Source organism: Melanaphis sacchari, unplaced genomic scaffold, assembly GCF_002803265.2.
Source record: "Melanaphis sacchari strain LSU unplaced genomic scaffold, SCAv2.0 Contig566_pilon_pilon, whole genome shotgun sequence".
NCBI classification, from domain to species: Eukaryota; Metazoa; Arthropoda; class Insecta; order Hemiptera; family Aphididae; genus Melanaphis; species Melanaphis sacchari.
In genome coordinates, this window is record NW_020271395.1 from 84,124 (window position 1) to 108,371 (window position 24,248).

Genomic DNA, 24,248 nt, shown 5'->3' on the forward strand with positions numbered 1-24,248 from the left:
TATATTGTTTATTTTCTATGAATTATACCATAATATATTTAATATTAACACTAATCTTATAGTTGATCTATGAGTTTATATATTATACGTTTAGTCCTTACAAATCAACTGTAAGCTTTGTTGAAAATAATAACAATGATTTCCCATTAAATATAATTTGATCACTTTATATATGATGTATTGTAGTGTTTAAAATAATGTATAAATGTCGTTTCAAGTTATCACTTTATTTTTCCATATAATAACATGTATTATGTGAATTTATGCTTACCACCAAAAATATAAATATTTCGTTGTATTTTAATATCATTCACGTATACGTACATAAATCTTTCGCATGCTTATGTTTTTTTTTCTTTCAAGGCTTATAAGTTTTTAGTTCTTTATTGACTAATTTAACTCTTAAGGTGCATATCATCTAACTTATCTAAGGCTTTTGTAAGATTTTTTTTCTAATTAGATATATGGAATCTTTATCATATAATAGACTACACTGGCATTTTCAAGGGTGTCTAGATATTATATTAGTTTATAGTGAAGCGGTATGATTCAAATTCAAATATCCACGAATATATATATCATGTTAAATGAAAACATCTTAAACATGGTGTGTTCCTAATCGTTTTCTGGCACGGAGTCGTATTTTTACGGCATTCAATAACATTATTTTGTGTGTCCAATGATCCCGAGGCACTTTTATATTATATACGGACGATAATTAAAACGTATTCGTATTACGATTGCCTGGTCGGCCGTCGGCGGTGGTGGTTGCGCGACGTGAGAAAAGTACTGGCGAGAAAACACGACATGACGATATGTACGTAAGTAATCATACACACTATAAACTATAATATTATAGTCAGTTTCAAAGTTCCCCCCTACTGGCGCTGCACGTTTATTATTTATCGCTATTAATTAACATGTCCCTTGCGCGTGTATTATAATATTATTGTATGCCGTTGCTTCTGAGAGATTATTATTAATCATACTATATTATTTATATACATAAATATATATAATATGTACATATGTGTATATACTCGTGATAAATATATATAATATATATTGTTATTTACATCTTTAACTCCGCAACTCTATATTATAATATATTTACTTTGATCTACACCTTGCCGCTCGTACCATGGTGGTTTAATGCGTGTTGAGAGCTTCATGAAATCCTTAGTACATTAAACAGCTACATAATATATACGTTAAATGTTAATTTGAATGTCATAGATTGCAAAGTAACCATGTAGAAAAATATTTTTAACCTCAATTCACAGATATTAGTAATATATTCATAGTACGAATTTTTCAATCAAAAATATCAATTTTGTATGAACTATATTTGACCTGAAGGCCTTTTTCATTTATAGTTTATTTATACGAATGTGATAAAATTTTATCTAATATTACAAATAAATCATATTCACTTTTAAGCAAGACTTTAGCTCTTTAAGTGCAAAGGACTAGTTATGCATATGTTAACACCAAAATGATGATAAGATTGGCGATTAAATCTGTTGTATTTTTAGATTTATAACTTGTGTTTTATAATATTGTACTATACTGTATAGAATATAAAGACTTAATATCTCGTATATAAATATTAAATAGTATAAAGTAATATAATAGACTTATGGCACTTAGCAGATTTTATTATGCCCCTCGATCTTTAGCATAAATAATGAAAGAATTAATGTTAATTATATCCATGTAATCACTTTTCAGCAGTATTTAAAATTGTAAACAATTGTTTTCAAGAATGAAAAGTACTAAGAGTAAGAATAATTATACTGACTACTTCAGATAAGCACCTTTAAATCTATTTAAGAATTTTTACAACTTAAACCAATCATATGTATTTTTAATCGATTCAAATTGTATTATTTACTGTAACTTTGCTTTGCTTTTTTTTTTTTTACAGTAGTTTTCTTCTTATTCTTAACTATAAATAAAAATTCTATATCTATTTATTATTTTAATTAAATAAATTAAACGTATTTATATTTACTAACTATCACAACATCAGTCTACATACAAATGTATTAAGTATTTCAAAGGAATCTAAGAAATCCTATTTATGAATTTGCGTTTTGCACTTATTCGTTTAAAAAAATGTACATGAACCTTCTAATAACTGTATTATGCTCTTTTATTACGGCTTAAATCTTTTAAAATGTTGAACATACTAAGTGTAAAGTGTATAGTTATTTTTATACTATATATTACTATTTTTTTTTTTTTTTTAATATGAACTACAATATTATACTTTTAATTTTTTCTAAAAAATAAAAAGACTACTGGGCGATTTTACATAAATCCAATATCCATTATATCCTTATATTCTATTGTATACGTGCTGCAAGAACCACTATAGTATATTATACTGAAAATATATAAAACTATTAAGCGACTTATATGTCTAAAGGTCTGTAAATTTATCAAAGTATCGAACCACATATTACTTATTATTTATTAAGAACCTAGTTTGAGGGAGGACTAGTGAATAGGAACTAGTAGCGAAATTAGGTAACCTAACCCGTTAATAAAATTCCTATTGGCCTCATAAGCATTTTTTTATCAACATTTATCTTAACGCTTATTTTTATTATAATAATTCAACTTTCTTTTACATACTATGTGTATAATTATATCATTAATACGTTATTAATAATTATTTTTATTCAGATTAAAGAAAAAATAGCACAAAATGAGTCAACATTTTTTGAAAATAATACTATTATAAAGACTGAAAATAGTTATTTAAACAATTGTTCAATATTGTAAGTATCTACGGTTATTTTTTATAGAACCACAGAAAAATAAGAAAATCGATTTTGATAAAGTTGGTTTTAACAAAAAATTTCTATTTTATTCTAATTCTTCTTTTTTTTTTTTTTTGGTTTCTCCGATAATTATTAAAAAAGTACAAAAAAATTTGCTTTTGATCCCCCTATCCCCCCTACAATGCGCCAACTTTTTTTTCAACCTAGTATAAATTGCTATTATGTTAACTCGTCACCTTCATAAATGGTCTTTCGAAATTACGTTTTGACGTGGAACTACATGCGGTAAAGAAAAGGTTGACGTAGCAAGTTCGACGATCCAAGTGTGATCGATGGGACCGATTAGTTGTAGCAGACTAGCACGATACGATTATATTATTATGATCTGTAGAATATGGTGCGAAGAAAGAGTATTTTATAATAATATTATGGTGTTGACTGGAAAAATTGTACGTATAACCGAGGATGGCAAGACGATGGACGGTCAATTTGAGGTGTTGGACCTAATATTTGTGTATACACACGGTAATATAATGTTGTGTTGAGTGCCACACACGCAGTGAACACACATACGTACACATACACTCGAGAATGGGTTTAAAATTGGTATTATAACCTTATATTGCAGAGAAGGGGTAGTTGATGGATGAGGTTTGAAGAGGTACAATATAAAATGTTTGAACGAGAAATTCAGTTTAAAAATTAACTACTCGTCGAAACTATAACTATTACTTGTTTAACGAGCCGTTTATTTTCTTTACTATTATTACATATTATAAAAAGTTCGTGTGTTTAATATATGTTTAACGCAGCGGCGGCGGCATAGACCCACGCACACGCGTTAGACCCGACAAAGGTGTAAAAAGCATATTTCGTACTAGCCGCCGTTAGCTCTTACCCACGATTATTATACATTATAATAATATATATACACGTAGATATGATGTTATGTTATTATTATATGGCATAAGTATAGTGTAGTACAGGGGTGGCCAACATGAATAAGTTCGCGGGTCATATAGATAAATATAAGAGCCAAAATATTTATAGACACATTTTATATAATTTGATAAGTTTTTACAAGATAATACCTTAAAAATTAAAATTCATAGCAATATTAAATAAATTTTGATTTTTTTAGTTGATAAGTTTTTTTTAATTGTCTACCTATATATCCATAATATGGGCGAGCAATGTTCTATTTATAATTCACGATACCATTTTGATGGTGGGTAACGTATAACAGAATTTGACGGATGAGAGAGTGACGGATAATCGAGATTTTACTGTTTAAGGTACGCCCCGCCGCCGACGGACAAACCGCGGCAAAAGAGAAAGGGAATAATATTATATAATAATATAATATAATATTATTATTATTATTATTATTCTACATAGATGTATATGAGAAGAACCCAATAGTCGGTATATATGGGTAGGTATGCTGCGTACTCGGTCGACACGCTGGCGCGCGCGTGATATATTATTACGATCAAAACTCAGCGGGACCGAAACCGAAAATAAACGCGCGCGCTCGGACCGTCGCCTATCGTGAGTCGCCTCTTCCCGCCGGAGCGCATGCGCACGCCCGACCTCTTCACCTTTGCGGCGGAAAAGCCATCAGTTATACCATTGACACGCATGCAATCACAATATTTGTTCTTCGACCGTGCGCGCGGACACAAGGTTAGAAAAAAAAGTAAAAAGAAAAATATGAGAAAAAAACAAAAATAAAAGAAAAGAATAATATAATAAAAGTACAAAACGTGTCCAAATACCGCCACTAAATCACGTTTTATAGCCGTCGAATAAATGCGCTTGCGTGTACACACGCTGTCTTATATATATATATATATATGTTTAATGTATATATATATATATATATTATATATATTATATTATACTAAACGAACACAAGGGTTACAACTGCAGTATATTATAATATAATAATATAACACACCATATACGCGCGCGTGCATTATAATATTATATAGGTATAAGGTATATTATACGATACACACACACACACATACATAATATAATATGTGTTTAATATAATACACGATTTTTTTTCCTTGTCATTGTGCCCTCTATATTATAATATAATATTATATTTTAAACCGCCTATGTGTATATACATAAGCCGCGCCTGTGCATCTCCGATGCTGCCGTGAGACCAAAAACTCTTATAAACGAACTATTATAATAAACATAATATTACATTTAAATATATATATATATATATCATTGCAGTGTTTATTATATAGACATGGTGACAGTGAGAGGTATATTTTACGAATCAATGCCCATGAATCCTATCATACCAAGTGCTTAAAGTACTGCTCAAACTCTCAAAGGGAAACAAGTTAATGAAACAATTAATTTGAGTTAGTTAATACATAAGTTAAGAACATCGAGCTTTAAGTCAAAAAAACAATATACATATTAAAAAAATATTAACATAACTCAGATAAAAATTAGAACCAAGTAAGTTATTATTATTTTTTTTTAATTACTATCTGTATTGTATATACTCATTATAATTATTGAGAAACTCAAATTTTAATTTTTTAGTGCGTCTCAACTACTATTTATTATTGCACACTAGCTATTGTAGTTTAGGCAACTAAACATTTTATTTTGAATTCAATGAATTAAAAATATTTTTTTTTAAGTAGGTATTGATCAATTAAAAAACAATTAATTGATATCACTTTGAAATACAGCTATATAGATTATTTATACCAGTAGCGCAACCAGAAATATCCCTTGGGGGAAAGGGGTCCTAAATTATAATACAAAAAAAAGAAACATAAATAATTATGTGAATAATAATTTTTTTTTTTATTTGTATTATCATATAAATAATAAAATATAAAGTATGAAATAAAATTATAAAATAAAATCTAAATAATACTTTAAACAATGAATTATTTTTTAGGACTTATCATAGTAAATATTAAGAACAGTTACTACAGTCAATCTCGATTCGGACATAGAGTTTCTAAAGTAAGTATTAATGCGTTTGAGTTTAAAAAATAATTTTTCAGCTTTGCAAGATATTGTGACTAGTATTTTCAAGAACTTAAAAACATTTGAGAATAAATCGGAATTGCATTTATTTAATACATCGATGGAGATTTTTGTTTGAATGTTACTATCATTTAGATAACGATTCCATAAAAAAATTTCTAATTATTGAATTATCAATGTCAGTACTGTTAAATTAAACAAGTTCTTTAAGTCTTTCTCCATTGAATGTTGAACTTTTCATTAACATTTGAAATCTACTAATAATTTTTTTATGGTTTATGAAATGATCATTCAATTGTTGAAAGTACAAATCAAGAAAAGAAATAAATAAAGTTATTTTGAAATATTTTTCAGAATCTTATACTGGAATATTTATGCGATATTTTTAACGTTTAGCTAATCGAGAAATTTAAATTAAAATTTCAAAATAATTTAATCTTATATTAAGATCATTATAAAGTTTGTAAATTTAAGACTATCGTTTTTTCTAATGGACATTAATAATTGTTTTTTCACAAAACGTATGTGTTTAATAGCGTTAACTAAATCAATATTTGTGATTTGTAAATATTTACAAAGCAAATAAGTATACTGAAAAACTTAATTTATAACAGCAGGGGCTACGTTAGGTTCCGATAATTCATAAGATGTTTCAATTGAGTTGTAACACTTAATCTACTTAGTTAAACATGATCTTTTTAGTTTTTTCTTTTTGGGATGAAGATTTATTTTTTTTTTTAGTTTGTCTAAATGTGTTGAAGAAATCTCTCTTTGTAGGGTAAAAAAATTTATCACATGTTTAGGTCAATGTTTATGACTATGGTTATATTCTTTTAATCAATTATTATCAAGAGGTGATATCATGGATCGTATAACACGGTTTTAATAAATATATTTTAATTGTGCCTTAACAAGTAAAAGATCTATGTTTAATAATAAGAAAAAATGGCAATATGTAATAACACTGATAACTGATAACAATTTGTTATCTGCTGCAAATCAGTCCAAAATAAAATTATTATATAATAAATATATTATTATATTTATTCCAACATGAATCAAAAAATTTCCTATTTTAGAAATACTCAAGAAAAATTTAGCCCCGAGAACTCCCACTCTTAATTGTGCTATTGATATATACATATCTACATATATCAACTTCAGGTACCTAAACTATTAGTACCTGTTGGCTGTTTATAATTAACTAAAAACAACTAAGTTTTTATAATAGATTCTTTAACTACCTAATTAAGTTAAAGAAATATTTTTTTAACTATATAGTTAATTCCATCCCATCTCTTTGAGTACTACTGCAAAATTACTGCAATAAAGCGACATAGTTAAGTTGTTTAGCTTAACGATTTCGACTTGTCAAAGATATGTATATATTTTGTTATTAAAATAAATTAACTTAAACCATAAACGACATAGATGAGATAATTAAGCATAACGATATAACTCATAAGTAACATAAATAAGATACCTACAGAATCTAAGTGGAATCATCTGAGATAAAAAAAAAATGTTTTGTTTATGTTGAGTGTATACCACAAATTTAACAAAGCGTCTAGAAAACTCAAACAAAATTTAAGAGAAGACAAATACCTACATAAATTATTCTCGAGAAAAATTGTTATTGAAAAGACCAATGCGCTTTAAATTCATCAATAAGTTCCTACATGATAAAAGAACAACGTAAAGCAAATTTTAATGGAAAACATGACCGCCAAATATTTAAACAGGCACTAACGAATATCTACTTTAAACATCGCAAGAAAATTTAGTGATAAAACTTGTCTATAAATAATATTGTTTTCCATTAGTTCCATTTGTGTAACATAATACAGTAGACGCCGCTTATAAGACTCACTTTGGGACCAGCACAAAGTGAGTCTTATAACCGAATGAATCTTATAGGCGAAGTGGAAAAAAAAAATAATTACTTATTTATAAATTTTATTTTACTACATATTTTGCTTTGAATACATTAACACATATTACATATTACATACTTTATTATTGAATAAATTTAATAATCCCGATAAAAAAAACTAAAATTATAATAGGTAAATATTACATATTACGATAACTGTGCAGCCGCCAGATAATCAGTACACTATAATAACAATTATCGTTGCGATAAATGTGAACTTTTATCTGCGATAAAAATTATTATACGTTATAAGATACCATCAGAAACTAGAAATAATCAACACGAATATTATTTAATTTTTCAATACCAATTTATTTCTAAATTATAACCAAAAAAGTTTATTTTCTATTTATTTTACGAAATTTGAGTCTTATAACCGAAGTTTTGAGTCTTATAACCGATTTTTTTTTAATGTATTTGGATACGCCCGGACCGTTCCAGACGATTTTGAGTCTAATAAGCGACTGAACCTTATATCCGTGAGTCTTATAAGTGGTGTCTACTGTATTATAACAACGTATTAGGTATTAACATATAAAAAAAAATTGTTTATAATATTAAGCGCTTTATTTTATACAATTTTTGTACGATATCAATAAAAGTGGTATAACATTTCTAAAATTTAAATGGCTTTAACCTAAATAAATTTAAATAAAAATAAAAAAATCAGTAAACATTTATAATAAAACTATAAAACACACATGTAAAAATACAGCAGCAGCCTAACCATCATTTATTGTAATTTTCAAATACAAATATTATAGTTTAGGTACCATGAGTGTATTGTTAGCCAGACTAAATTACAACTATATTAATCATTTTTAAAATATAATATATTTGAACCCAATATAATACCACCTCCAAGTAGTGGTCACATTTACCACGAATAATAAGCACAAATAGCTTTGAATTCGGAGTTTTGAGGGGAGAGAATTGGGTTGCGAATATAATAATACTGTACTGAATATAATAGCAGCGAACGATTATATATTATATTGTTCATATTACTCACTGTGGATTGGTTTTTCGAAAAGACGCGTTTATGTCACACATTATATGATATTATTATATATTTTTATACACAGTGTTATTTTCACCGATGTGCCGTAGAAAAGAACGTTTTGAATACACAATGACATTATTAAAATGTCGTGGTGGAAACGGTCTCTACGTGAGACAGATTTTTATTTTTTTCCGCTCGGGCGGATGCTTGTACACACACGCACACACATAATAATACACAGTTGTGAGCAATTTATTGTAGTGATGGACAATATTATAATAGAATCGCGACCACCGCTAAAGGTTGAAAAAACGAGACGATATAGTATTATAATAATATCAAGGTGGCGGCAACTGCCGATCGAGAGAAACGTCATTATATGGGCAGACGTTAATCCGTCAAAACGGGGTCTGTGCGCGGGTTTCTATTTTACACGAGATTTGTCCACAGTAAACACCGCTTCCGCCCGTCGCACCGATCGGATGAAAAGGTATTACATTATATTGTATTATTATTATTATTGTCGTTTTATATCATTTTTCACCGAATTTTTCTTTCGCAGTCGATTAACTACACACCGCGAGTGTACGAATGTGTACTATTATGTATATACTCACATCACTACCCGTATTTTATGGTCTATACCTAATACACAATACAAACGCACTGAACGATAGTTATAGCGACAGTGGCTACCCCATAACGTATAAGTCGATGCATATTATGTTATATTATTGTCCAATAGAAGACCTCACGTGGATTTTAGAATTCCACAGCACACCATCAAGAATTCATACGATAGATTAAAATTTGACAATACATCCTACCTCTCGACCCACCAATACAAGACAAAAGTTTAAATAGCTATATTTATTATTTGTATCTAAATAGTAGTCTACAGTAAGTAGGTACATCGTACATCACGTTAAGGGTTAACATTTACTGTAATGGTATAATTAAAATAATAGAACTTTGTTTTTGAAGCAAAATATACAGTAAGAGAATCATTAATATTTTAAAAAAAATGAAAAAGCGATATCATAGATTTTTTCACATTCAAGTAAATTCTTCTCTGTATACGAGAGTGTAGCTTAAATTATTAATTATTTTCGTATAACGATTTAAATTGGTTAAATGTTTTTTTTTTTTTTTTTAATTGACATTAATTATTAACAGAAACATTAGTATTGACAGTGACTCACACACGTTTTAAATTCTAAACTTTATGTATTGTACAATGTTATTTATTGTGCAGTATTACATTAATTTATTATTTTAAGTTTCAATCTGATAATATTAAAATTATTGGAATCTAAGAAAATTTGAGACAAAAGCTATCAAACCAATCAATAATATATTTGTCGTAGCTGTAATATAAGCAGAGCAATACAATATACAGATACAATTATTATAGTTAAATGCAAATATTACCATATTTTTTCATTTACAATTCTTATTTTTCAAAAATGTAATACCTATTATTTATATTTTAAAACATATTGAAATAGTTTAATAAAGTACTATAAAATCATTAAAATCAATAAATATCTGCGTATGAAAAGTATAAATTATCCTTATTTATTTTAAGATTATACAAATTATGAAATAATTTGTTTACAGTAATTGCATAAGTAACTATAGATATCATAGATAATAAATAAAGTATCTGTTTCAAAATTTAAACTTTAAATTTTAATAATAATTAGTGATTAGTATAATATTCAGCAATACGTAACTAGTAAAGTAGTAATTGATTTTAAGTTTAAATATATACCAATTAAATATGTAGGTATAGGTACAGCTTTTAAATAATATATATTATTTCCATTTGTTTTTGTAATTTACATTTTGTTAAAATATATGTGATGGTATATTGACTATGATATATGATATGATACTATTAATATGATGTTGCTAGCTCATTATAATAAAACAGTTATTAATTATTATTATATTATTTTTAATAATATACGTATTTTTATACAAATCATAAATATACAATAATGCGTATAATTATTTAAAATTAATTAGCTTTGCTTCATAAAATAATAACAGTAAAAACCATCTATTAGTTATATGGGTAGGACTATGTAACATAAATACATAATTTAATAGGACTATAAAAAATGTAAAGACAATTATTATAACTTTTGTACGAAACTGCTCATAAACACTTATTGAAAAAAAGATCCCGAAAACAATTTCGTTCAAGTAACTCAAAATCTAGGGCTGCTTATGGATATTGGTCACAAGTACCAAGGTATATTAGTAGATAATATTTTGTAGAACTGATGGCGATGTAAAAATTTGACATGTAGTACGTGCAGGGTACAAATTTACGACAAGCTGTGATAGAGCGATGATTTTTGGTATACGCGACGAATATCTCCGGAAAAGGGGGCCTGTGTGTGAGTCTGTCACAAGGGGGCGAAGGGTTGCAATGGTTATTACCGTTGCTGCCTTTATTGTAATTATTATTGTTATCAATAAACACGCATGATTGAGTATAATATTCGTTTCGATTCGGAAATGTTTCACGGCACATAAATTTGTCACCACGACAAAATAATCGCCAAAAATATGTAACTACGTGTCTGCAAATCAGCCCAATTATTGGTCACGAGACAAATTCATTGTGTGTATAACATGAATTATGCGATATTATTGTTATAGCGTAGGTGCCTATTATTGAAAATTTGAATATAAATTCTATATGTTGGGAATATTATAAGAAAAAAAATATTTTATGAAAAAAGGTGGGGAACTGTGAAAAAAATATGTATCGGATAAATGCAAAACGTTCAATCTATACTATTTAACTATAACACATGGACAAGAATGTGCAATAAATTCTATACAGGATGTTGAAATAATCAATTTGCAATGAATCTGTGTCTAATGAATCATTAAAAATCCATAGATAGGCATTACAATAAACTAGTTAATTAAATTAGAGCTATACAAGATAGCATACCTTTATAGCTAATTAATTTGACAAATAAAAATTCAAATACTTTGCTAATTAAATAAATTTAACCCTGATTTCAAGCGTTAATATTACATATGAAGGTCGAGTCCCAGAGACCTCGTCAATATAAACTTTGCCATAAGGAGTACGTCGATCGGTACCGACCTATAAAGAGGGGATGTAAATGTTATTATTATATTATATTCATCAATGAATTATAGGTGTAAAGAATATCTGAGTGTATGGTATATGGTATGTATACTGTATAAAATATCCATGGAAATTCGATGTAATAAATTTGAATATTACTTTGAAAACTTTTAAATTATTATCATTAAAGGTATATCACCCTTTCCAGTGAAAAGTCTTTCAGTTTTGAGATTTATTATTTATTCAATAGATAGACAAATTTTAAAAGAAAAAGAAAAGAATGATAAATAAATAAATATACGAGTAGTAGATATTTTAGTTAAACATGTTGCTTCATATTATAAAAAACTACGAAGTACATTTGATCAATACTAATAAATAGGTAATAAATACCGCGTACTTGAAAGTTAAAATAATGGAGTAATAAATAATATGTATAACACTAAATAAGTAATGTTTTCAGAGAATATTCATAATTTTATAAAAATATTAACACACTTTATTTACACATTTATAGAAATTTAAAATTTAATACTCAATTTGTAATTACTATAATTAACGGTGTTTTAATTTTGGTCAACGGAAAATATAAGGAGAATACTTAAAGCCTAAAAATTGTAATTTTTAATAATATTTTAATATTTCAGTTATCAATAAGTATAAAATACTCAAATTATATCACACTTGCCTGCTGTAATGAATAGAATTTTAATACAACTAGTAAAATTATATAAATATGGTAATATTGCCATTAATAGAGGATATATCTCGTTTATTGGCTGTGATGGTAAGATGTTATTATATTTTTTTTTATCTATCAAATAAGACAAACATTTTATATGTATTTAGATTACATTAAACCCAGATAGATGTTGTTTAAACAAAACGATACATATATAAGCTGTCTATTACTCTAAGGATAATAAGATTATTAGGTAACATCTTTATATGGACCATAAAATGTAAATAATTTTACGATAAGAATGTTCCTATTATACAATCATAATAAATAATATGTATTATTGAATTGCATTAAAACTTAACATTTCAATTGTCGTTTAATTTTTTAATATTTAATACCCACCTATTTCTAAAAAATGTGTGCTCAAAATTAAAATATTTTTCAAAAAATTTCTTTTTTAAGTAATATTCTTTAGATTTTAGAACCATAAATAATGATAGGTATTATTATATTTAATATTTAAAGTAATACAAATAGTTGAATTTCCGAACATCAAAATTAATTTGGTCGTCAATAGTGATTTGAGATAATAACTATGAAATCTATCGAAAGAATCCATCTATATTATGTGCTCGTTTTAATGTTAAGTATTTAAAATTATTAATAAAAAAAAAAAAAATGTAATTTCTATTATACAAATTAGTGTAATAAATCGTTTTTATATTAACTGAAAAAAAATTTATCAGAAAATTAAAAATTAATAATTGAATGTTAATGATATAAACAAAAAAAATCTTGAAAATACCATTTACCAGCACTATAATTATGTAGTAGGTAAGGCTTGTTTCATAACATGTAGTATACATATAATTAGTGTACTTAAAAATTTTCTCTAAATACTGTTGTAAGTTCGTTGTAGTAACCAATAACTTCAAATGATTAATGATGTAATAAATGTCATCGATATAAAAATATAATTGTTCTCGATCTGTTGTTATAATTATAGCTGTAAGCTGTACGTTTCTCCTTCTAGGCCTTATGCTATATCTAACCTTGGAACATCGATCTAATTACTACCTACCTAAATACAACACTCGATTTCAAATCGAATTATATACTATATATTCAATGACTTGAAGTATAAAATGTTATCGATTGTAAGTTATTTATGACTTTAGATTATCCCACTACTATACGACGAACAACTTGGACTAAAAAGAATATTTTAATTATGTTGAAAATTGAAAGTAAATAAAGCAAAGTCCTAGTTAAACATATTTTCGTTGGTTAAAAAATTAGGAATCATAAAAAGCTTCGGACATTATGCTGTACGAGTATATGTTTAATATTTCTCTTTCAAAACATTCATAATGCAAAAACACTTATCGATTATAGATAATATAAGAAAAAAATTTATAACACTTACATAAACTACAAGGAATTTGCGTATTTTTAGTGAATTGGTATCCAATTAGTATTTGTGTTGGTTTTTGGTTTTTGTTGCGGGGTCACTAAAAGTATCGCGAACCTATTTTCAACTTCAGCTACATGGATCGCAGACGCATTCGATCCGTAGGCGTAAGTAATCTCCATTGCACAATGTTTCACGATCTTTTTGTAAATCTAACTACAACATAATAGTCCATACGAGAAATATCATTTTATAATCACCCGCGTTGTGACGAAGACGAAAAAAGCAAAAACGTTACACATCTCTGTATTATGCGTGATGGCGACGTATAGCTGATATAACTATTTCCTAAACGATTACTGAAAAAAATAATGTGCATGTACCGCCTACAACTCACCGCACGCGAGCGGTTAAACGTGGTCGCGTGTGTGTGAGTGTCTGTCCATGCGCGGGCGGGGGTGTAAATCGCGGTGGTGAACGTCGTCGCGTAACAGCGGTCTAATTAATGAACTATACCGCGGTCGTGGTCGTAATCATAGCGTACACAGTGTGTGTGTATGCGTGTGTTTGTGAGTGAGTGTGTGTGTGCGCGTACACGCCGCCACTGTCAAGAGCGATGATGTGTGGCCACCGTTATCGTTAATGACCGGGTGCCTCGGTCGCATCAGTGGCGGTCGCGGCGGTTAAAGTAATTAACGGGCAGACCCTCCGCATCGACGTCGAGTCATCATATTTTATATTTTATAATACAAGCGTTATTGTCCGCAGGTAGGTACCTACTATATACACAGCACCAGTATTTTCCCCTCTGGACTATGATTATTATTGTTGTTGTTATTATTATTATTATTATTATTATTTTAACCTGTCTTTTTTTTCACCAATAGGTATAAGTATGTTATACGCGCAACGATGAGGCCCGTCATCGTTAAACCGTCAAATAATAATAATAATAATAAATACGAAAACGCACTTCTGAGCGCGCGCGACTGCAGTTTTCAGCCGTCTATTGTAATAATATTGCTGCTGGTACAGTATCGTGATAACTAACGGACAGATGGAAGCCTTGCTATTTTCGAAACGATTTTCCGACGGTTTCAACGGTCGACCGTCGTATTTCGCCTTTTGTTTGTCTTTATTTTTCGCCGCACTGCGTCGCCGTCAAGCCGTTCGTCGTCGAGTGCAACCGAGAAGTAGGCATATAATAAGTGCGTAGTATTCAAAAGTAATGTACATCATAAAATACGTATAATATTATTTATATAAATATAATATTATAATATGTGTGTGTGAGACACAGAAGTGCGTGTGCATGTTCGTTGTATTTTATGTGCCTTAGGCCGAGAGCCTTGTAAGCCACTTGAGAAACGGAGGCGGTGGCAGTTGACGAGTAGGTATGATAATAATTATAATAATATAATACGACGTAGTAATATAGCGTCCGCAAATCGTAAATTCCGGGTTAGGTTAGGTTAAAATTCCGCGTCATTTCTTTGCGGTTACTGTCGGCCCTGACGTTAGATAGTTGGGGGTAGTGTATGTGGGCGTGTGCGTTAGGCTTTCGAAAAGTTTGGTCTTGATCCGTATAATAGACAGCATATAGCTCGGTTATGTAGGGTATATGATGCATGACGAAGAATCATTGTAGGGACGATTTGGATATGAATCTGATGAGGAAGGATAAATATGGAAAGCTTGGGCACTAATTTTGATATATATATTAATAACTATATTGTATTTATCATGCCGTCATTGTAGTTATGGAAAACCGTCCACTAGTCGAGAAGTCCAATATTAGATTCTGCATTAAATTTAACAATTCAAATTTTCGATGTTAGGGTGTTGGTTTTAACCAACCCGACAGACCTTCCATTGACGTAAAATCACCATACGGCGTCTTACACGATGTACCAGATGGTGATAATATTACTACACCCTTCGCAGACTTGCATGCTTTCCCCTAACTTTTTAAGATCTACTGAAATGTATATGTATGCAATATTTGTATGTGCATGTTTTATTTATAGGTATCGTATCTTCTTCCTGTTAGAGATGAAGTTCTCAATGTGTCTTGTATATTTTTTTCATAATTTTACTATTCACTTGTCAATGTGCTACCTTCTGGTCAGAGAAGTCGTGATACAGGTAGTTATTATTGTTGTTTTACATTTTATCATTTACTTATGAAACACTGCCAAAATCGTATTTATGTATATTATACTTTTACCGTCGAACAATATGTGATTAAATTGAAAAAAAAACGTATTCAATTGGTATTGGAATAATATATCAATTAATGATGTTGTTATTTTCATTTTTAATCATTTATAAATCTGGAATTTATTTGGAATCGGGATGACAAGAAAAAAATCTTAGTATTCCATGAAACTTTATTCTCAGTAACGATTAATAGAGTAACGTGTGTGTTCTTGTGCATTGGCAATTATCCCAATAATGCAGCTAAATCTGAAGTAGGTACACAATTTACAATGATGATTTGCTATTTACGTGAAATAATAAAATAAAATTACTGAGAATTGCTTTCACATGAAAAACCGTAAAATTTTATTTTTCATATAATATTTTTATTATTTGTGAGACATATCGACTATAGTATAGTATAATATTATTATTGCGTCGTAATATCGTATTATTTTAATATAGTTATGACTGTCATTATTATTTTTTCGCTAAATTGAACACAAGACTGTATTGTATGTATACAGTGAAAACAAAAATATATTCGTGAAGAAAATTGTTATAAAATCAATAATTATTCTTTAAAAAAAATAGTGATATGAATATGAAATAAATTAATTTTTTACACTTACATGAATTGATACACTTTTAAAAGATTTTAAATTACAATTTGTACTTCGTTAAAGTGATAAATTACAACTATTATTGTTATAATTTGTCTATACGATTCAAATGTAAGGACGCAATGTTATCATTACTATGATAAATCTATACACGTCTCTTCAAATAGTATATATAAGTATAAAAATACATGTCGATTATAGACAATTTATACATGCATTTATACAAAAACAAATTAATTTTATTAATTAGAACATTCAATTTATAATTAAAATTATTTTAACATATTTTAAATATTTATTTACAGTGTTGTAAAACTATTATATTATATTTTATAAAAAATAATTCATGATTAAATTCAAAAACAAACTATTACCTATAAAATAGTAAATAATATTAACGTTGTAGTGTGCTGTTTAAAACACTGCAGCCTAATCGAATATAATATATATGTTATATATATAAAGTATTGAATGGTAGTATTTCATGAATCCAATAAAACATGTAGAGTTGAATTTAACTAGGTATTTTATGAATTCCCTGTCATTGTTCAGTTATAGTTTATATTTTATATATTGGATTTTTTTAAAATAAGGCGAGATTACATCAATAAAAAGTGACGATGAAATCTAACCCAACGTCTTGACTAATTTATTATTTTCGTTGTGATAGAATTCCACCTATATAATATGTTTGTTTCTTGTTCAGTTGTTTGCAGTATACCATAGTTATACGTTTAGCGCATTATATATCTGCAATACACGTGTTTAAATTTTTTAATTGTGTTTTTTTAATGTTGTTCAATATAGATGAAACAATAATTTTTATGAAAAAAACATTTAAAGAAATACATTTTTTAATGCAAAAATAATAGTGCTATTTTATCTAGTAAAAAATATTTGAATTTGTTATCTGACGTCAAATAAATGAAAATCAGAAAAACACAAACTTGTGATTATTGGCTTGCGAAACATTACAATTTGATAACAACAAATGGCGTAAAAACATGAATTTACCCATTTCATGAAAACAATCCTAATTTCAAAATACATGAAAAAGTGACACATAAGATTTATTAATTTCTTTAAATTTATACATTTGAGTAATATCTTAATTTTTAAAATTATAGGTATTTTAAAACAACTATATGCACGTTCCCAATTCACTACTTGTTCCGAAAATCTTTTATCATTAAGTAATTATGTTCTTTAAGAAAAACAAATTTCTCTACGATCTGCAGCTACAGAACAATCAATTATTAGAAATGGACAAGGTTTTTTTAAATGCGCTTGTATCACTAAATGTAATATATAAACTATGACTGAGATGGCTCTAAAACCAATCTTGTAAAAAATATTTATTGTTAGAAAATATAAGTAATAATCGTAGTTATTCATTCATCCACTTTAACTAGCTATAATTTAAACACTTAAACGATTCATAATCTGTAATTGTATAATATAACCAGCTATTCTATGCATTTTTGAGATAAAGTATTAATATTATTTGTATGTAAACACTTTAACTAGAACATTATATTAAATTATAAAATAACTGGTTCAATACTTTAACGCAGTAACATATATAATATATACCTATATAAGTTTATTGAATAACTTAGTTTGTATTGGCCGCCAGGACAGAAAAATAGTTGATATTTAACGACAATTCATATAAACAATTCATTCCATTCCATTAAACGTATGTTATTGAGTTAAACATTTAAAATATAAACTTGTACTAAAAATCTATACATAAACTTAAAAACAGAATAATTGAATTATTCTGTCTGGGATTAGTTATGCATATACTAACGATGGATCAATATAAGTTTAGTGACGATTTGATTAAAACAAATGCAGCAAATTGTAAGAATTCTACAAGTGGAATGCTAGACAAAGTGACGTGATCATAGATTTAGGCTTTACTTGTAAAAACGAAGATCGCTTGTATATACTTCTCATTGTCAGGGATTAGTCTTTATAAACTATCAAATAATAGGTACTTCTATCAACATAATCTTAATAATATTATATAGTACCAATAAAAATAGGTAACTTGATATTTTTGGTATTTATTTTTTAATTTGAGTAGTTTATTTTCTTTAACTTCTCACACAAATATTTGAATACCTAATACATAATCTTTAATCACATCAGTATTCAGCACTACTAAATTTAGCATGAACTTAGTCCCCTGCAAAAGCTAATATTCGTGCTATAATAAAACCCATTAGTTTTGATCAGCATTTCCTTTTTCCACTGGTTATTGAAATTAATTTTCAAAATAAAAAATAATAGTAGGTAATAAACATTTTTCTTAATATAATATTGTTATCAAAACATCCAGTATTTAAAAAAAATTAAAACACATTTCGTGATATTTTTGTATCCAACAATATACGTAGTTTACAAGAATTCAAAGTATTTAAAATTTTATTAACGTGTTCCCTTAAGTAAATTTAAAAATTTTAAAAATTAGAATTTAAATAAACGCTTTGTTTATAATATAATAGCCATATTATAAAATTAAGGGTGGCCATTATCATGTTCGGTAAACAGTGAATCGCTCTGTATAATATAATAGGTATACACAACCGATTCGAATCGTACGAAATGTTATGATGAAATTAGCATGTGATATATGAGTATGACGCGCTTCTTTTGGTGTGAATCGCGTGTATCATTATATTATTCGTGTTTAAAAGGTATATAAATGTATAATATATTATTATAATACAATTCTCACAACGCACTACGCAGACAGTATACATATATTGTGTCGTGTGCGTATGCCTAAGTGTATATTTTACCATATCCAGGTATCCTCGAAACTTGGTGGGCCAGTTCAGCTTGGGCTGTCCTCGAGAGAATGTTTATTACCAATTAAATAAAAACGCAATGATGGCGGCCGCGGATTCGACACGGATTGGCTTTCTCTTGCGTTGCCAAACGAAACTCGATGCCCACGTTGGCATTTCCACATATCACATTGTAGTGACATCTATAAAAAGCAAATAAAAAAAATTCCTGTATTATGCGATTTTTAATAAACGGAATATGCGCACGCGTGATTATGGTGTCACCGTATACCTCTATATATACTAATATACCAACTATATAAATACTTGTTTACTGTCTGTGTGTATATATATTACACCGAGTTAGTGAGTATAAATCCTTCTCCGGACGGTCGAGACGTCATAACTTGTCAAAGGGTGTAATTTTATAGCACCCGACTATAATAATTTCACGTTGTTAATGAGACGCGCACTATACTTATTATACACCGCCGCCGCTGGGTGTTAAATTTTGAATATAAATATTTCGGGAAATTAAAACTCTGTATTATATAACCGCGGTCGTAGGTTAGTTGGCCGGTTATAAATTAAACCTATTAAATTACACACGATATAGTATGATATTGTATATTATCCACAATATACACGTATGTGTGTGTTTATAATAAAATACAGGTGGTATTACCTACGTTATTAAACAATGTGCGTTGGAAAAAAATTAAATGAAAAGAACCGTGTTTATGTATTTGTGAACATGATATTATAATATAACATGGTTAGTAATAATAATACGTTAGTGTTCAACGAGTAATATACTGGCGTTGGATTAAAATCAAAAAGTTATGAACGCATCCGGACCGAGTTTTCAAACGTAAGTTAGTTTAATTCGGTTTTATGTGTATTAAAATATATATCATAAACAACAAACGTTTATAATATAGCGAGCTAAATAAGATATACATTTTAGTAGTTAAAGCGAGAAAAAGTCCGGCTAGAAATAAAATGTTAATGGATCATGCATTGCTTATTTAAATTAAAATATCAAGCCAGATATTGCAGACACACTATTAATTATAAACATCATTATTATTCATTATAAACAAGTATTGTTTAATTTTTAATGACAATTTGCTTAAATTATACTATCCGATCTGTATTAAACTTTAACAACTGATTTCGTTGGGTGCAAGCAAATCGTCAATATTTAGATAAAAAACTTTGAATGTACACAAACAAGTTGCAGCGCAATTTACTATTAGAAGTCACCCTTTAAGTATGATGACAGAAAGAAAAAAACACATAGATAAAATTAATGGTCATCGCTTTGATCTGAAACTAAAATTAATACAAAGTTAAAAATTCCACCACAAAAGAATCCAAAACGGAATACTAAAATATTATTAATATTGTTCTAGATATTTTAATATTGGATTTTTGTAGAACAGAGACGAATATAACATCCACGACTAAAACGTGTTATTTGTAGATCTATATTTTCAAATAAAACTACGAGATGCTACCGAACAAATTTCATCGACATATAAATATGAATCATTAAGAAGTGAAAAACAAACTACTCGAGTATTATAAAAGAAAACTAGAATCTTTAAAAACATAAAAAAAACAATATTTTAAATTTTACCGCGATTAACTAAAAAGCTACGTACGTCTTATATAAAATAAATTTACGAATTGCTCAAACTGGTAAGCCTCACACAATTAATAAATATTTAATTTTAACTTAAATAAAAGAAGGGTAGTGTTTGATAAAAAACGTTTAAAAAAAAGAATAATTAATACATATAATATTATATATTATATTACTAACTTAATAAATAATTATAAATATTTCTAGATAAAAATTTAAAAAAAAAAAATTACTGTTTTGGGTCGCTAAACATTAAATATTTCCCGAATTGGGTCGTACCATAAAAGTTTGAAAACCTTTGTTGTAAAGTATTTTAATACCTATTATAATATCAATACTTAAGTCTAATGAAAATAGTTTGCTTGGGACATATAGCGATTCGTAACCCAATGGATTTAAACAATTTTACAAAATGCAGTCATAACACGTGCGACGTGCCCGTATATTTTTAAATGTCTATTTGGCTTTAAAGGCTGATAAAAATTACTGAGTATGATGATAGACTTTTGTGACACTGATGATATCAAGACGAATAATTGCCGTCACCGGAGATTGATTTTAGAAGTCACTGTTGTAGATAATGTATACCACGTAAGTATCGTTTATTATTAGATGATAATTATTACATTTGGTGCACTCCTATATAGCTAGTCGAAACGGTACGACTAGGCTTATAATGACGACTTTTCTACGAATAAATATTATATTTTGAATTAACACGTCAAAACCGGAAAAATATTATCAGAAGTTATTATATAACAGTCATTGGTACATAAATTGTCTTTAAAATGTTCTCCGTAACTTGATATTGGGTATCCAACTATATTGTATAGCGACTGAAAATAAAATGTTGAAATATATTCTTATTTTTTCCATCGTGTTCTGCGTGCCACAGTGGCCTCGTAATATTTTTAGCGCCGACACTGATAGCGATTTAATGGAAACGGTAAACTAACGATTCTGTTTACCAAACAGATTTAAGTTTTCTCTTCGTAAGCTTCTCGACAACGGCGTTAAGTACACCGTATACAAGGATGTTGTTGGATGTCCTGTTTGCGGAAGTAATCAATGTAAATATACAATCTCCTCACATACACAGAAAAACAATATATATATACTTATAGGTACTTATAATATTTAAATACCAGGTCAAAACAGATTTAATAACATAACTACATTACATTTAGTGATTGAAACATTAAATTCTGAATACATTTTTTAATCACGAAGTATAAGTGTGTGTTACAATCGTTAAAATATATAACGCAATTTTTTTTTTTAATCAATTTATTATATTATATTTGTTGCCATTATTCGTACGCTTATAGGAAAATTAAAAGTATGTTTTAACGTAATATTATGAGGCTGGTATAGTCGATAGACAGGATAATGCACAGGAATAATTATTTAATTCTGGTTTCGGGCGATGAAAAGAGATTCTGGTTTTGGAGCTTGGATTGATAAATCTAGTCAGATTTGTTCATGTGTTGGAAAATAAAAAAAACCTCTTACATGTATTTTAATATTATGTAGGTACATTAAATACACAATATAGTGATTAGTATACGTCGTGTCTATATTGAATACGCAAGGCATTCGCAATGCGGGCAATTCGCCAATAAACAAGTGTTTTTCCGAATAATTCCAAAGATTATAAAATATGTTTTGTAATTTGCAAAAAACTATGTCAGCACAGATACGTTTTATACGCGTTTTTATAATGATATAATAAACTTTGGAAGTAAAAACAACGATTTATGTACCTAAATGTGAGTTTATTGGATATTTATGTGTACCTACATTATACATTTATTGACCTATAGTAATAATAGCAATCACTGGATTAAATTAATAATTGCCATTTGTTAATGCGTCGACTAAACGAAAAAGTTTAAAATTTTCGATGTTATCAAAAACGACTAGTCGCAATGAAAGTGCTCTGAGATAAATCAAAAACAATTATATAGTAAAAGATAAAAATGTATGCTTAACCTAACCGATGTACTAAGTAACATTTAAAACAATAGGTCTGTGATGTTGCATTTAAACATTTTAAGCCATCAGTACAAGAAACGCGGATTTGGAATGCGCGTGTCCAACTCGGAGATTGAAAGATGGAAAAAACACCGTCTCACGATTAGTTAACGCGGATGCATGCTAATTATTATAGCTGTTGGCCCTGACACCATATAATATAGATGCGCTACTATTATTGACTTAGCTCAGCCGAGGTTATCACGGCCGTCTTTGGGACAACACGAAATACGAATTTCGATTCTCATCCGCGTTCTCGATTATTTACCCTTGGCTGAACCATGGCGAATGTATCCCGTTAAAACGAATATTATGAATCTCGACTATAGGACAACTATAAAATAATTTATATTTCCATCATAGCCGTTGCTTAATGCTAATAAAGTAATATTTTTTTTTACCACAAAAGACCGTTAAATTTATTAAAGGAGTAAAATTGGTTATTTTTTTATTTTATTTTTGTTTGTTTAGTCAATTACACTTTATTTCAGTTTAAAATAATAAACAATTACACAACAACTATCATGACGTGCCGGGTTGGTTCCCTATCGAAATAATAATGTGTAAATCGTCTAACATTTTATAGATTTAAATTATGTAATGTTAATAGATGTGTTATTTAAATAAATTAACTTATAAATATCGCCAGTGTAACAAACTATTAGTGATTAAAATTAAAATATGAATTAAATTATAGAAATATTAGAAGTATTAAAACGATTTGAATACTTTCGTAGATAACATTGAATGATACAAGTATCATTTAATCAAAGTTAAATCGCAAAGAATAATTTAAGTAATTTTTATTATTTTTTCTTTTATCTGCAAAATATTAAACACAGTGAGTTACTATATTCAGTGCCGTGCATTAATGCCGTTAATGCTGTTAAGACAGTAATGTTTGCAATACTATATGTTGGAATTTATAATTTATAAATGTCCTGAAAAGTAAAATAAATGAAATATGTTTTTTTTTT